The following is a 14,614-nucleotide window of genomic DNA, read 5'->3' as shown; positions in this document are numbered from 1 at the left end:
TTATTTGTGAATAAATTTTCTCTATATTACACCCTTTCAGGTTGGAGCTGCTCATTGTTACCAGCTGAAATGTATTATTTCTACGTGTTAACCATTTATACGCTAAACCACATATTAATGGCATGTATGACTGATTAGAGTCATGTCATGAGTACTAATTGGGTAAATTTTCATAGAAATAATGACTTGTACAGATATTTGGAAACCTTTCAAAGTTCGTTAATATGTTACCAGAATGCATGTGAACAACAGAAATGCTACACATCGCTTGCAAAGATGTTAACAAATATCCTTCTGCACCACTGATCAGTGAAAATAACAGTTAAGATACCCTTTTGGAAAAACTCTTGAGATGAAAGATCAGTGGAACCAAAGAGTAAGGAAAGCAAACAAAAATACGTTGTTTGGCTGCTTTTGGAATCATCTATCTTCTCTCCCCTAGTGCTTTGGTAATGATCCTTCAGCAGCGGCTCCTCTGGCCTCTGGCTGAACACAGATCTGCTCTCAGCTGCAAAATAGAACAAAAAATTGGTAACTGAATTTCACTCAGGAAAATTGATTGTGTTCCTCTGGCCAGAATTAAAGACTAGTTAATACTGCATTGATTGAACAATTATTATAGCTTATAGCATAGTGTCTTCAAGAGAAGCCTGAGTTGCCAAGCCGTTGCTCCGTCTAAACAGTTCCTATAACTTAGCCGGGTTTTGGCTGGAATCCCCTGAAGATGCCACGATAAGCCCCTTCAGCCAGTTTGATTTCTCCCAATTTATTGGGCAGAAGTATAGTCCAGAGAACATTGAACTCTTTTTCTTGCATAACAAGATACCTGGCATCAGCCTCCCAAAGGACGAAGGGAAAACAGCGGTCTGATTTCTCTGGAGTTTCAGGGACAAGGCGCTCACTGTTCAGAGCTTTTCCCTACGTTTTGTCAACCTCTGTCTGAATCTGAGCTGGACCAGGTGCTGCATAACTGCAGAGAGTATGCTGTAGGGAGCGATTGGGATTTCCCTGCTCAAATCTGCAGTACAGGCCAAGGTAAGGGGAAAATCCCTGGGTATAGTATACACGCAGAGTATGTATCGCAGGCGTACTGAGGCTGCTGAGCCATGCGAAGGTGGCGTACAGGAGGAGCAGACACCCTGGAGCCAGCAGAGTGACTTGCCAGTGTTGCCAAGTCCTGAATCTGAACTCCCGTGAGGGATGTAGCTATCCGGGCACTTTCCAACAGTGTTTCAGTGGGAACAATCTGAGCATCCTCCTTTGCCCCATGTTTAAAGGATGAGGCAAATGAGGAAGGGGCTGCCCTTGTGGAAATGTCACTGAACTTCTGCTATGCTTCTCAAAGGCAGGAGAGAAGTATCTGCAGAAAAACCCCAGCATTTGCGTAAGTGAAGAATAATACAGCCACTAGGACGTTGACTATGCAAAGCACTCTGACAAAGTATCACCATTGACTCAACTGAAGGAGTGGTGGTAGGCAGGAACAGGTCCGTGGAGCATTTCCTCCTTCTCCTGAGTGCCGCAGGTTGACTATAAATCAAACAGGTTTTCTTCAAGATGGAAGAAAATGGTCATCAGGATCCATCACATAGCGTAGGCTCAGCTGTGTCACTGAAAACCCGTTTGAAAGTCCTCATCTAATACCTTCTGGGACTGCTCTGAACAGAACCACGCAACTTGCAAAGTGCCACAGTCATAAAAACTTCATGATCTAATGGGACTAAGAGAGGCTGAAAAAGGAAGAGCAGCCAACTGCCGCCTGCAGTTGCTCCTATGATTAACATAATTTTCATGCAATCAATACACTGAAATAATTTCAAAATACCAGATAATCTAACAATTAGATCCTTCCTAGTGACTCTTTGACCACCCAACCAGGATGAAGGGGTGGATGAAGCGTTCTACAAGCGGCTGGCAGAAGTCTCACAATCACTAGCCCTTGTTCTCGTGGGGGACTTCAACTTCCCGGACGTCTGCTGGAAATACAACACGGCAGAGAGGAAGCAGTCTAGGAGGTTCCTGGAGTGTGTGGAAGACAACTTCCTGACACAGCTGGTAAGTGAGCCTACCAGGGGAGGTGCCTCGCTCGACCTGCTGTTTACTAACAGAGAAGGACTGGTGGGAGATGTGGTGGTCGGAGGCCATCTTGGGCTTAGTGACGATGAAATGGTAGAATTCTCGATTCTTGGTGAAGTAAGGAGGGGGGGCAGCAAAACCGCAACCATGGACTTCCGGAGGGTGGACTTTGGCCTGTTCAGGACGCTGGTTGAGAGAGTCCCTTGGGAGACAGTCCTGAAGGGCAAAGGGGTCAGGAAGGCTGGACGATCTTCAAGAAGGAAATCTTAAAGGCGCAGGAGCAGGCTGTCCCTGTACGCCGTAAGAAGAACGGGCGGGAAGACGACTGTCCTGGCTGAACGGGGAGCTCTTGCTGGGACTCAGGAAAAAAAGGAGAGTTTACCACTTGTGGAAGAAGGGGCAGGCGACTCAAGAAGAGTACAGGGATCTTGTTAGGTTATGCAGAGAGGAAATGCGAAAGGCAAAAGCCCAGCTAGAACGCAATCTGGCAGCTGTCGTTAAAGACAACAAAAAAAGTTTTTACAAATATATTAATGACAAGAAGAGAGCCAAGGAGAATCTCCATCCCTTATTGGATGCGGGGGGGAACATTGTCACTGAGGATGAGGAAAAGGCTGAGGTACTCAATGCCGCCTTTGCCTCAGTCTTTAACAGGCAGACTAGTTATCCTCAGGGTACTCGGCCCCCCGAGCTGGAAGACAGGGATGGCGAGCAGAATGAACCCCCCATAATCCAGGAGGAAGCAGTCAATGACCTGCTATGCCACCTGGACACTCACAAGTCTATGGGGCCGGATGGGATGCACCCGAGAGTGCTGAGGGAGCTGGCGGAGGTGCTCGCCAAGCCGCTCTCCATCATTTATCAGCAGTCCTGGTTAACGGGGGAGGTCCCGGGCGACTGGAGGCTTGCCAATGTGACGCCCATCTACAAGAAGGGCCGGAAGGAGGATCCGGGGAACTACAGGCCTGTCAGCCTGACCTCGGTGCCGGGGGAGATTATGGAGCGGTTCATCTTGAGGGCGCTCACAAGGCATGAGCGGGACAACCAGGGGATCCGGCCTAGCCAGCACGGATTCATGAGAGGCAGGTCCTGCTTGACCAACCTGATCTCCTTCTATGACCAGGTGACCCGCCTAGTGGACGAGGGAAAGGCTGTGGATGTGGTCTACCTGGACTTCAGTAAGGCCTTTGACACCGTCTCCCACAGCATTCTCCTAGAGAAGCTGACAGCTCACGGCTTAGACAGGTGGACTCTGCGCTGGGTCAAAAACTGGCTGGATGGCCGGGCCCAGAGAGTTGTGGTGAATGGAGTTACATCCAGTTGGCGTCCGGTCATGAGCGGTGTTCCCCAGGGCTCAGTTTTGGGGCCGGTCTTGTTCAATATCTTTATCGATGATCTGGATGAGGGGATTGAGTGCACCCTCAGTAAGTTTGCAGACGACACCAAGTTGGGTGGGAGTGTGGATCTGCTCGAGGGTAGGAAGGCTCTGCAGAGGGACCTGGACAGGCTGGATCGATGGGCCCAGACCAATTGTATGAGGTTCAACAAGGCCAAGTGCCGGGTCCTGCACTTCGGCCACAACAACCCCATGCAACGCTACAGGCTTGGGGAAGAGTGGCTGGAAAGCTGCCTGGCGGAAAAGGACCTGGGGGTGCTGGTTGACAGCCGGCTGAACATGAGCCGGCAGTGTGCCCAGGCGGCCAAGAAGGCCAATGGCATCCTGGCCTGTATCAGAAATAGTGTGGCCAGCAGGACTAGGGAAGTGATCGTGCCCCCTGTACCCGGCATTGGTGAGGCCGCACCTCGAATACTGTGTTCAGTTTTGGGCCCCTCACTACAAGAAGGATGTTGAGGTGCTGGAGCGTGTCCAGAGAAGGGCAACGAGGCTGGTGAGGGGTCTGGAGAACAAGTCTTATGAGGAGGGGCTGAGGGAACTGGGCTTGTTTAGCCTGGAGAAAAGGAGGCTGAGGGGAGACCTCATCGCTCTCTACAACTACCTGAAAGGAGGTTGTAGCGAGGTGGGTGTCGGTCTCTTCTCCCAAGTAACAAGTGATAGGACGAGAGGAAATGGCCTCAAGTTGCGCCAGGGGAGGTTTAGATTGGATGTGAGGCAAAAATGTCTTTACTGAAAGAGTGGTTAAACATTGGAACAGGCTGCCCAGGGAAGTGGTTGAGTCCCCATCCCTGGAGGTATTTAAAAGACGAGTAGATGAGGTGCTTAGAGACATGGTTTAGTGGGCATGGTGGTGTTGGGTTGACGGTTGGACTTGATGATCTTAGAGGTCTTTTCCAAACTCAATGATTCTATGATTCTATGATTCTTCCAGAAAGTGAATTTCCAAGAAAGAATTAGAAAACCAACAGTATTTCATGAGAAGCCATAGGTACTGAGTTGGAGAAAAGTTATATTTGTTTGACCACAGAGAAAAACCAGATAAAACTGAGTCATAAAGGATGGAGTCTTTTTCCTTTCTTTTCTTCAGCTGTTACCTAGACCAACTGAAGTTAGCAAAATAAAAAACAAAAATAAAAAACAACCAATAAAACAAGTAAATTTGCTGACGTTATGTTCTTTCTGGGAACTTCAAATACTGTAGCTGATTTTACTTGAATCTTCTTCAAAACATGTGGAAACTACTAAATTCAAATTAATACTGGAATTTCAGAGTGAGGTACTTTGTGGGGTACTCAAAGCCTCCTCTCCACTTACACTTACTGAAGCCAAAAGCTTCAAATGAGTAACGAATGTTGTAACTCGGGCTCAGTATGGTTGCAGCTGCACGGGCTTTTCAAACCACCTATGAACTAAATGGCATGTGCTTGTTAATGGTGTTATTTCTTTAGCCGTAACACCACAGCAGTAAACTGCTTTATTTAACTTGTAGACAGGAAGAAAAATGAATAACATGATCACAATGGTGCTGATCAATATTTTCTAGCAAGTTTTGAATCTTATGTTATGGTGTTTTTATTAAGGACTTGGTCCAACTTTGAGAGAACCAATCTCTGTGTGTGGTCATTAAATAACGTGTCATTTCTTCTCAACGCGTGGCAGTCTGAACACGCCTGCTCTCTGAAATGAAAAAAAAAAAAAAACCAATAACAGAACGACTGTAAAGCTCCAAAATCACTCATGGCTCCAAGTCAGCCACAACACAGGACATCTTTGGATCATGTCATACTGTCCAAATTGTATGTCACGGAGCGACTGCTGTGTTGGGTACAGTGTTTTCTCTTTTAGCAAAGTAGTCTGTAGAGACAGTCTTATTTGTCAGTCAGAAGACTAGGAGTCAGTTTGCAACCTTTTGGAGAATTTTTAAGCCCACAGGTCTTTTGCTGGTGCAGCAGATGTTACTACTACAGCTTGCTCTGTAAGAGCAATGTAACTACAACAAAAGAGAAATCCTGAAAGAAATTTAAAGAAGTTTAAATTTCAACTCTGTCTAAGGTCACAAACAAGATAATTCCCCAGTCAAAACAGCATGTGATTTCTGCAATTGTCAATAAACATGGAACTTTGATAAATGATATATTTGATGCTATTTTTCTGGCCAATGAAAGACGTTTATCTAATATATGTTATATATTTTTTGGTTGTCATTTGGCTGTAAGCTGCAAGGAAAGCTATTTGTTGCGCTTTGTAAGGCGTTTCTTCGGCCCAGCTTTCACACTGAAGAGCATGCCATCACCAGAAGGAAATCCAAGGAAGAAAATGTAGGGAAGAAGATACAAGGAAGAAAAGCGAAACAAGCATGGGACACTAGCAGATAGTTGTCTTGTCTTCTTCTAGTGGGTGTTTAACAAGGTGTGAGCAAGGCTTTGCACTGGCTGTCACATGCAGCCAGCCAGCCATAGGAGTAAGGGTATTGCAAACATAAGAGACGAGACAAGCAGTTGATGGTTAGATGTAGACATATTTTCTCCCTTTTTTTCAGTGCCCACACACCAATTTGTCGGATCTGATGTTTCAGTTAACACCTGAAATACAGGTAACAACGGCAAGTTAGTGCCAGGAATGTCTTGTATTTTCAATGCATCACGTAAGTTTAGTACTAATTGTTAGCACAAGTAATTAAATATTACTTGTGGTTCTTCAGGTAATAGATGAGTTTGCCATGTGACAGAATAAAAGGCACATTTATTAAGGAAGCTGGTGTAAGCTTCCTTACACCTGCCAAAGAGCTAACAAAAATCTGAAGCTGTTTAAGTCATGGACTGCCTGGCCATTCCTTAACTGTTATATTAGAAATTTCATAGGCTTCATAAGAAGACATTTCCTAGGGAACCTTTCGATATAACATACGATTTGGCACATGCTGGAACAACATGAGAGATTACTGGTTAACTGTTATCAATAAGGATTTTTTAAAAATCCAGTTATCTACAACTATAGGTTGTACAGGGGGATTTTATCAATATGTATAAATACCTGAAAGGAAAGTGCAACAGGGATGGAGCCAGGCTTTTTTCAGTGGTGCCCTGTGGTAGGACCAGAGGCAAAGGGCACAAACTGAAACACAGGAGGTTCCCTCTGATCATCAGGAAACACTTTCTCACTGTGAGGGTGACTGAGCACTGGCACAGGTTGCCCAGGGAGGTTGTGGAGTCTCCATCCTTGGAGATGTTTCAAAGCCGTCTGGACCCAGTTTTGGGCAACCAGCTCTAGGTAGTTCTGCTTGAGCAGGGGGGTTGGACCAGATGACCTTCAGAGGTCCCTTCCAACCTCAACCATTCCACAATTCTGTGATAGGTGAGATGTCGTATGTTCTGGCAAGGAACCTAAATTTTTCATTGCTGACTTCTGCATTACTGTAATATGTGTTATTCTTCACAAAAGAAAATTTGTGAAATGCTAACAGAAAGTGAGTATCACAATCAGTGCTCTTTGCCTGTTATATATGCAGATATTAAATTCAAACTCTTCTACCCAGTTCCCCCATTTTCAGTGTGCTTTTAGTGCATAACCATTCTCCATTTACTGCCAATTGGGACATATCTATTGATATTTGTGGTACCTACAGAAATAAAGAAGAGGACTAAGGATTATAGGATATTACTGCTAACAAGTTAAAGTTAGCTGTAGGTTCTCAGAGTTTAAAGTGCAGAAAAGTCTTAGCTCTACTACTTTGTGCAGTCTGAAAATTTCAAGGTATTTTATTAGTTTTCACCTTCATCACTAGCTTGAAATACCAGTGGGAGGCAGAAGAGAAGAGAAGGAAGCTTTGATTCTATAGCACAGATTGACTGGCAAACTGTGGCGCAGGTTGCACATTTCAAAAAGCACATATAGCACTCACAAGAGGATGTTGTCTTAAATAAAGAACTGTTCTTGTAACCTGATGAGCGGGGATGGGGAAGCAGGGGAAGAGAAGGAAGGATGTAGCAGAGATTGTATTCCTGGCTTGAATTCTAGTATTTGTTCTCTACTTCTGTGGTCTACCAGCTAACCCAAGGATGTGTCAGGTTATTTTACGTTTCCTCTGGGAAATTTTTTTTCCATTGTTTATTGTAAGCCTCTTGCTCACAACTGAAAGTCTTTTCTATTTCCACCGTTTGGCATAAACTCCTGACCTCTGGCAGGCAGGGAGATCTCGGATCCTGTGGCAGCTGAACCACTAAAACGTGCTTTTTCTGTCTTGTTCTAGACAGCACCCAGTTTCCAGGTTCAAGGACGAATTAACTTACGTTTGTTCAACAGACAGGACAAAGTTAGAGCTAATGCCAGTTCTTTTCTAGTATATTTTGGATTGCTGCCCTTCTCTTAGACGTTGCTTCACTTTTACAGCCCAAAAATGCAAGTTTAAGTGAAAAATAAAATTAGTCTGGCTAATAAATACATTATCTTGAACTCACCCCTTATACAAATGATTCAAATTACGCTGTGACAAAAATGAAGTATTTAATGTTTTGGATTCACAGAATTAAAGAGTAATACGCACAGATTATTTTAGCCCAATTCCTTTACGAAAGAAGTGAGTAGGGTACACTATTTTTAAATATGTTCTTCAGTTCTGTTGTAACTGGAATTAAGCTTTCTTCCCTCATTAGGTAAATTTCTGGATACCTAGGTAGACTTACTAAGCCTACAACTTGATTTGGTCAACACAGTGCTGTCTGTTACAGAAATGGGGTTGAGAGTGATTCTGACAGTTCTCTTGCCCTAAGTTACGGAAAGGTTTCCTTAACCAGTATTAGTTATCCAGAGTAGAAGTAAAAAAAGCTAAAGTGGTTGCAGCATAAATATACTGGATAGATATTTGCCTTAACAACAATAAGTTGTGAGGATCATAGACAAGTTTCCCAAAAATGTTAAGCTTCTAAATCCAACTTTAGACTTCTAAGTAAGCTGTTTCTCAAAAGTGCTGAACCTGCAGCAGTTCCCATTGAATGCTCAGGCTTGCAAATGCAGGACTGAGAGGCACGACGGCAATATCAAAAGGGAAAGGCAGTTGCTTTAAAAAAACTGGCACAATATGCTTTTATAATATACAGCTACACTCCACAGTTTACACCACCAAAGTTGAAATATTTGTTTTACAGCCAGCAAAACTGAGCTCGCACGCAAAAGATTGATCTGATGTCCCACTGATGGAGGAAATAGTATCTAAAACATGGAAAGTTGGTAGCTTTTTGTGCTAGAAAGCTGCTCTAGGAAGAAGGTAACACTAAATGCCCTACCTTGCTTTCCCTAAATAAATTAAAAAATCTGCAATTAAGGAACTGATTTAAAAGAGGTAAACTCTTACTAATGCAGATTATTTGCTCTTGGTAGAGGAGATAAAGCATATCTTACTGAAACCATACAAGCACTAAATGAAAGGCTATACTGATAAATCTGTATAGCAGGTCTTAAAATGGCCTCAAACAACTTGGAGATTGAACTACAGTCTGCTTTTTAAACAGTTGCATTTTTAAACTTCAAAAAGTTTCAGTTAAGATGTAACAGAATAGTTAAAAAATTTAACTAGGTTCTTTAAAAGCTTTTATCATTTCAGTATTCATGTCATGATTTGGTAGGAAAAGGATGCCCTCTCTTGGTCATAGCAGAAATAATTACAGAGATAATCTGTTGCTATAATAGTTGACATAGAACTGCATTCCCAGTGTCCTGCCTTGTCGAGAAACCCCACGTTTCTGCCAGATCACAATTGTTTGATAATTTAGTGCTAGTCTTCCTGTAATTTGGGGGCAGGAGTTTCCTCTGCTTGTCTTTAGAATTGTGCAATAGGAAACAAATGTCAGTGAATATAAAATACCTGCACTGTTCCTCGTGCTGCTACAATATTCCTGTTCCCATGATGTTCCATTATCAAGGAATGAAAAGAAATACTGAGAACGTAACCGGAGCTCCACGCATTTGGAAAACTACCATCTTTCCCATATCTCATTTTGCATAAAACTTGAAGTTGTATTCGACTAAATTTTACTTTCTGAAGTCCTACTGTTAATATATAGAAAACCTAAGTAAATTATCATAGTAATATGCTTTAGTAAAGACTCTGAAACTTCACTATGGGCCTAGGGGGTTTGTTTTGCTTTCTACCTTCCGTGACCAAATTGTTGAAAGGAATTAATTGTGCTTTCCTCTGAGAACAATTTGCTTCTGTAACCATTCCTGTATTAATAAATTTTTCTGGGGTCATGCGCTTGCTTGGTAAATGCAAATATATCACTAGGTATTTGGCTCGATGCCTTCACTGCTTTAGAAATTGTTTGGAGATTGGCTTTCTGATTAGCATAATTATGCTCATTATTATTCTTGGTTTATTTGCCAAATACTCAGACTCCAAGCTACTTCCTGCTTGTTCATATTTTGTAGGCAATAGGCTAGTCATAGTCTGCTTGTTTTTCACGGAAAGATTCAATGATACATGATCAAAAGAAGTAGTAGTGTAATGTCTTGCAATTCTACCCCATGTCCTAGAATGGGAATGCTGTGGTCAGCAAAGAGGCCAGGATGGCTTGGTGCCTCTACAGCATGTTCACTCTGTTGACATGGAAGAGCCCAAATCTGGTGACATGCAGACAGGCCACAACTGCCATTCAAACCCTCTTTGGTGAATGAACTATAGGTATTCTGCACCGATGACGAAGAGGGAGAACAAAGTTTCTGTGGGTGCCAGCTGATGAAAGGACTATACTGAATGATGAAGTTTTAACACTACATTCCGAAACCCATTCTTTATTACAGCACTCTACTGTTACTTTATTGTACATACTGCTGGTGTATTGCAATACAATATTATTGTAGCGGAAACTGTACAATTTCCTCTATAGATGTAAATATTTGCTGGAACAAAGTCTTCCTGACAAAAGCACCATTAAAGAATTCTCAAGCAATTCAGTGTCAATAAGATGAGATCATGTTTTTCTATTTAAAGACTTGCTTTAAAGCAATAATCTGTTTTATAAATTAAAAGATTAGTAAGTATGAAGTAAACTGGAAGAATAAATCCCATATACAGCCAATACATATCGACTCATATCATCAGTGCGGGCAAGCACGCCATGCAGGCACAGACAATCGTTCACATCTTTCTTTTCATGAAGCAGCAGCATGTGAGCTCAGCCACGTACCAGAAACTGTCAGCAAGAAGACTTACTGAATACACTCTTCTAAATTCTTAGTTGAAATGATTAAACACAACATTCAGCTTCTACTCTAAAAACAAAGCAGATAAATACACAGACATAAGTCACTCCGTTTCCCATGCCACAAATTTTGACTCATGCTGCAGTTTTCTTAGCACATCCCAAAATGTGTAGCACAAATTTTTGATGTTTTCTTTTTAAACACATATCCTCTTATTTTCTCCCCCTCCCTATATTGTGTGAGGAACTTCTACTACTGTTAGCATATATTGCAGCAAACTTAAACTGTGCTAAAAGTTTTATGCACAGCAATCTAACAGTAAAAAGTTTGGGTATTTCAATATCTTTTAAAACTAGGTTTGCAAACTTTTAAACGAGATGCGTCTGTCTTCAAAGTATTGTCTCAGCTTTCTTGTTAAATATTGCAGTTTTATGAATCATGGTTTTTTTCTGATTTAAGTATTCAAAAAAAAAGGAGTCAGCTTTGGTATCTTAACAGGAAATTTGGTAAGTATTTGTGGCAAAAGTGGGAAATAAAAACTGCCAGGAAATAAAATACTTTTCTTTCTGCGCTTCTAGAAGATGGGTGTTCTCTGTCTGGGTAAGGGGGTGTTCCCAAGCCCAGGGGTGCTCATGGGTCCCCCCACCTCCATCTCCCACCTCTGCCTGGTGTCTGACCCCCTCTGCAAGCTGCCCAGGAAGCCAGCAGGACACATGGCCACCAGGTGCAGAGCTGAAAGTTTCCACCCATCCCATGAGCTGATCTACTGCTTGAAGGGCTGAGAAAGTGCCAGAAGAAGTCATGAGGAAGGAGGTTTTTTATTAAAAACCCCAAACTTTTAGATGGACTTCATGACTTGGCAAGTGGGAGAGGAGAAGACCTTTTAAGTGAGGGAGAAGCTTCTTCCTGTCCCTGCTCCGGGTGCTGCCACCTCCCACCCTGAGATCCTGTGCACAGAGTCCCAGTCCTCCTCCACCATGCTCTTTTCCAGTGCAAGAGCTAGGACACATTAAATAAAAGTAGACAATGAAGGTTCTTCATGCGAGATGTAAATTTGTGGAATTCCCTGCTAAGGATGCTAGAAATCTGCATGGTTCACAGGGCAATTAGAAGCTCGAGGAAAAGAAATTCCGCAAGGGCTATTGAATACGTAGGCATCACTTCTAACCCTGTGTGCAAGGCTGCAGATTGTTTGAGGCTGTGCAGATAGTCAGCTGGAGTAGCCTTGTTCCATACTCTATTCGGTCTGGCTAAACACCTATGGGCCTCAGCTGTGAATCGTCTCGTAGATAGAAATGTATTTAAGGGAAAACCTTCCTTATTCATATAGAAGCAAAGTTTCCCCCCTCAAAAAAGTAACATAATTAAATGCTGGATAGCAGCAGCTGTTCTAACTACAGCATGACTAACCCATCTCTTTTCTTGCCAACCACTTCTTCCTTCCTTAGAGATCTGCATCCTCCGATTTATTTTGCTGCCTGTTCTCTCTTAATGTCAATACATTTAAAAAAGTTATTGCGTGAAATATAGCACTTCAAAGCAGATCCTGATTCTGAGGTAAAGCTCTTCCTCATATTGCTCATTTCAGATCTGATGTACATATTTCTGTTTATTGTGTCTCAGGATGCTTCCCACTGAGACCTTTCTCTCTTTCTACTTAGCCAGAAGCAGACGTTTACACCTGCGCACTCTTCAAGGCACAGTTTTAGCAAAAACATCTTGTAATTACTAGTATTATTACTTCCTCGCTCCTTTCCATTTTTTATGTTATTTTATTTAAAAAGCAGACTGCACCCTGCCTCTCCCCTTTCCCAAGAAAGACATTTTGGTACAGTGGTAATATGAAGGCGCTACCTTGTTACTAACAATAAAGACAACACATCATGAAATTGTAGACAGGAAAACACAGTACTGAAAAGGTAAAAAATAATCACGTAACCCACTGTTGAGTACAAAGGTGTAGTGCTTTTTCATAAGGTGCTGTAGGACAGGACAGACAAGGAGCATAAAGCAGCATAGTAAGTTTGCAGCACAGCTAACATTTTGTAATAACCTAGATAGACAAAGAGTCATCACTACGTACAAGTTTCATCTACAGTACTCCAGGTCGTAATTCGAGTTCTGACATCCAGGACTTCTGAGCAATTTTAAATCTTAGTATAATATTGCAGGTTATCATATTTCTCATTTCATAAGACTTGTATCATCATAGCTATTATAAAAGTCTTCCATCACCAGTCTTAATATCAGTAACATCAGTGAAGAAATACAAATAGGACAAGCAGCATTTTTCTGTGGGAACTAATCTTTAGGAAGAAATGGCACAAGTTACCAAAACTTTTTTTAGAAAGGTTAAGTCTCCTCCCCCCATGTTTCAGAAAACATGTTCACTTAATTCTGAGCACTTGGTTATGGAAGTGCTACTCTATCATGGAGTGACTTAAGAGAGTTCCTTAAATTACTACCCATTTCATGAAAAAATAGCATTTTTTTAATCTTATAGTTGTAGATAATAGCCTAGCAACCACTGACAATTAAAACAATTTAAAACCAATGCAGTTACTCAGATTTACTTTCTGTGACACTGAAAAAAACCTCTCTCTCCATTCTCAAAAGCAAAGAACATTTTATACAAAAAATGGAATAATGTTAAGAGTTATCAGTTGTCCCACATCTCCCATAAATGCTTTTGTGTACTGAAAATAAGGACCAGTGTAACATTTTTGGATCACATTTTTCAGACATAAAGGTGGAGATTTTTCTTTATTGGTCCCTTTTGTAGGTAAGGCAACAATTTACGTTCAAGACAAAATTCAATCTTATGTTAGCTGACGGCCATCACACTTTTGAAGATACCTGAAATATCTTCATTTTGTTGTCTACTCGACAAAAGCTCCCCAGAGAAACAATGAGCCATGATTTCCATTTCACAATTACTGTAAGACTTACGAGCTATTTAGGATCCTGCTGTGTTGCTGTTATGGCTTAGAGGTTCCCGGCAGGTCAGCCAGCACTGAGGCACCAAATACAATGTCAACATCACTGTTAAACACATGGAGAAATTTTAGTTGTCAAACAGAGGAAGATGCATTGATCATAGCACAAACAAGCAAGCAAAAAACCCTCTCCATCATTATTTGGGATATTCACAGGTATAGCCATTTGACCACACAGACTAATATAAACCTACAAAAGTCAGAAAATAGAAAAAAAGTTTGGAAGAAAGAGAGGAGGACTGAGTGAGACAAAATCCCAGGTGTCAATAGGGCTGTTCTCCACAGAATTATTTACTACAGTTGGGTTTTCTGTTAATCATCCACTGGAAGTATTACAGCCCTTTGAACACAGAAACAGTCAGCAATATAGCTTTACTTACCTGTACAACAGGGGGAAAAAACCCCAAGAATGCACAAAGGAGCAAAAGTAATCCCTTTCCCCACCATATTCACCGCCCTAAGTTAACCTGAAAACACTACTATCCCCTACTTGAAAAGGCTTGTAAGCAGCTGTCTGAGTGACAGGCGAGGATCACATGCCAAAGTTTCCTCAGCTGATTAAATCACACACTCTTGGCATGGCTATACTGGAGCTGGTAACCTTTTCAGCTGCTACAATAGATCTGTGTTCCTATTTTAAGGTGCAGAGCTCCTTGCTCTGCAATGCTCAGCTGAGCTGATCTTGATACCTAGCCTTATCTATATGCTGCCTACCTTAGGAAGCAGTTGTGGACTTTGTGACTAGAAAGTGCATCAAAGTCAGATGTCCTCTGCAAGAGCTGGAGCTTTGTCGGGCTCTTTCAAAAGTCACAACCTAAACTGGTTAGTGATCTTATGAAGAGACAAACACTCAATCAGCATTTCCCCTCCTCTGCTGAAGCAGAATGTCCTGCTTCAGAAACCCCCCGATTTCACCTGACCGCACCCAAGTTTTGTTCTCATCCATTCT

General features: G+C 42.1%; 1 long non-coding RNA gene across 2 annotated transcripts; it reads right to left on the bottom strand.

Moving 5' to 3' along the window:
- Window positions 1-173: 173 nt before the first annotated feature.
- LOC143160032 (uncharacterized) lies at window positions 174-14,195 on the bottom strand. Of its 2 annotated transcripts, none has more exons than XR_012995299.1 (3): window positions 14,046-14,195; window positions 13,619-13,711; window positions 174-508 (listed from the first exon to the last, which is right to left on the bottom strand). It is a non-coding gene; the product is annotated as an uncharacterized LOC143160032 (long non-coding RNA). The 2 variants fall into 2 exon arrangements; XR_012995300.1 differs by lacking the exon at window positions 174-508 and adding an exon at window positions 5,925-6,054.
- Window positions 14,196-14,614: the final 419 nt, after the last annotated feature.

Source organism: Aptenodytes patagonicus, chromosome 4, assembly GCF_965638725.1.
Source record: "Aptenodytes patagonicus chromosome 4, bAptPat1.pri.cur, whole genome shotgun sequence".
Classification (NCBI taxonomy): Eukaryota; Metazoa; Chordata; class Aves; order Sphenisciformes; family Spheniscidae; genus Aptenodytes; species Aptenodytes patagonicus.
Note: the sequence above shows the minus strand (reverse complement) of the source record. Positions and strands in the feature narration are given on the sequence as shown.